Raw genomic sequence first — 2,871 nt, 5'->3', positions numbered from 1 at the left:
CTCCAACAACAACAGGAGCTCAAACCACAACAGCTGCTCCAACCACTACTACTTCTCCAACCACAACAACAGCAACTCCGACCACAACAGATTCTCTGACCACAACAACTGTTGCTCCGACCACAACAACAGTTGTTCCGACTACAACAACTGCTCCAACCACAACAGCTTTTCCCACCATAACATCCACTCCAACCACAACAACAGTTGCTCCAACCACAACAGCTTCTCCAACCACAACAACAGGACCTCAAACCACAACAGCTGCTCCAACCACTACAGTTTCTCCAACCACAACGATTGCTCCAACCTCAACCACAGCAGCTCCAACCAGAACAACTTCTCTGACCACAACCACAACAGCTCCAACAACAACAGCAGCTCCAACCACAACAGCTTCAACAACCACAACACCTACTCCAATCACAACAACAGTTGCTCCAACAACCGGAGCTCATACCACAACAGCTGCTCCAACCACTACAGCTTCTACAACCACAACAACAGCAACTCCGACCACAACAACAGCTGCTTCGACCACAACAACTGCTCCAACAACAACAACTGCTCCAACCACAACCACAGCAGCTCCAACCACAACAACAGCTGCTCCAAACACAACAGCTTCTCCGACCACAACAACTGCTCCAACCACAACAGCTTCAACAACATCAACACCTTCTCCAACTACAACAACTGCAACTCCGACCACAACAACTGGATCTCCAATCATGACAGCTGCTCCAACCACAACAGCTGCTCCGACCACAACAGTTGCTCTGACCTCAACAACAACTGCTCCAACCGCAACAGCTTCTCCAACCACAACAACGGTTGCTTCTACCACAACAGCTTCTCCAACCACAGCAGCTCCAACCACGACAGCTGCACCAACCACAACAGCTTCTCCAATCACAACAGAAGCTCCAACCACAGGAGCACCAACCACAACAGGATTGCCAACCACAAAAACAGCTTCACCAACCACAACCACAAAAGCTCCATCCACAACAGCTCCTCCAACCACTACAGCTTCTCAAACCACAACCGCTGCTCCAACCACTACAGCTTCTCCAACCACAACAGCTGCTCCAAGCACAACAGCAGCTCCAACCACAACAGTTGCACCAATCACATCAGCTGCTCCAACAACAACAGCTTCTCCAACCACAAAATCTTCTCCAACCACAAGAGCTGCACCAACCACAACAACAGTTTCTCCATCCACAACAGCAGCTCCAAGTACAGCGACTCCAACCATAACAGCAGCTCCAACGACAACAGTTTCTCCAACCACAACATCAGCAGCTCCAACTACAACATCTTCTGCAACCACAACCACAGCTGCACTGACAACTACGGCAGTTTCCAAAACTACAGCTATTCCAACCACAACAACTGCATCGACCACAACCACATCAGCTCCATCCTCAACCACATCGGCTAAAACTACTACAACAGTTTATGCTCCAAGCATCACAAATACAGCTGGCTCAAATACAACTACAAATCTGCAATCCACATCTGCTCCACCCACAACTGCAATTGCGCTGTCCACTAGCAAAAGTGCAACAGCCACTCCCAAAACGTCTCCAACTACATCCATAGAAACTCTGTCCACATCCTCAGTTTTTCCTGCAACAATATCAGCTTCATCAGTAACAAAAGCTTCTGGAGTTACAAGTCAAACTTCTCTTACAGAGACTACAGTGTCTCATAAAACATTCACAACTGCTCCAACTATAACCACATCTGCCATAGGTGGTCCAATCAAAACTTCAACTGCTCCGGCAGCAAGTACACCTGCTCTAATGACATCCACAGCTCTTCCTTTAACAACCACAGCTTCTCTGACCACAATGATTCCGTCAAACACAACAGTTTCATCTCCCACCACAGCTGCTCCGACACTGTCAGCTAAGCCAACCTTAATGTCATCTACTCAAATCCAAATCACAGCTCATCAAACGATTCCCGCTACTAAGGCATCTACAACGTCTACAACTGAATCTCCTGCTCCAGTTTATCATGTTGGAGTGGTTGTTTACGAACCATTTGATGAAGATCTCAAAGATGAAAAGAGCCAAAAATTTAAGGATTTTGCACAAAGGATCACAGCAGTAGTAAGTACCATAGTAAAATAGATCATTATGGTCATATTATCCGACCTTCAATTGAAATATTAAAATATTCAGTTATACAATATTCTTATCATGGTACTTAATCCTTTGTCCTACAGTATGACATGCTCTACAGGAAGGCTTTTGGAGCCCGCTTCATCCGTAGTTATGTCATTTCATTTAGGTAAGATTACCTATTTACTTAAAAAAAATAATAATAATGCATGTTTTCTTAAACTTGTTTGTTTTTTATATTTATATTGCAGAGTTTCTTTAGCAACCCGAATTCGAATGAATGTCACAGAAGTGGAAGTTGGCGTGGAGTTTAACAAATCCACTCCACTTGTGGACCTCCCAAGGAACGAAGTAGTACAAAAAACGTTAGCAGATGCTATAGATACAGCCAATAATAACACTATCATGAATGTCCCATTTTCACCTGGTTCTGTCCAAGTAATAAGTAAGTAAAATGTAGTCTATCACTACACAGAAACAGAGCAATGTAAGTTTTTATTTAAACAGCATTGTCTTTTTTCTTTTCTTTTTCTGGCAGGCTCACCTTTGCCAACCACACTGCCCACTACAAATTCTACAGTCACTACCATGGCTCCAAACTCAACTACATCTACTGCAGTTCGACCAACAACCAATACCACAACTACAACTACTGCAGCTAAACTAACAACCAAAACCACAACTACAACTACTGCAGTTAAACCAACAACCAAAACCACAACTACAACTACTGCAG

The sequence above is a fragment of the Poecilia reticulata genome, linkage group LG18 (genome assembly GCF_000633615.1).
Source record: "Poecilia reticulata strain Guanapo linkage group LG18, Guppy_female_1.0+MT, whole genome shotgun sequence".
NCBI classification, from domain to species: Eukaryota; Metazoa; Chordata; class Actinopteri; order Cyprinodontiformes; family Poeciliidae; genus Poecilia; species Poecilia reticulata.
The sequence above is the reverse complement of the archived record's forward strand: the minus strand, read 5'-3'. Positions refer to the sequence as shown.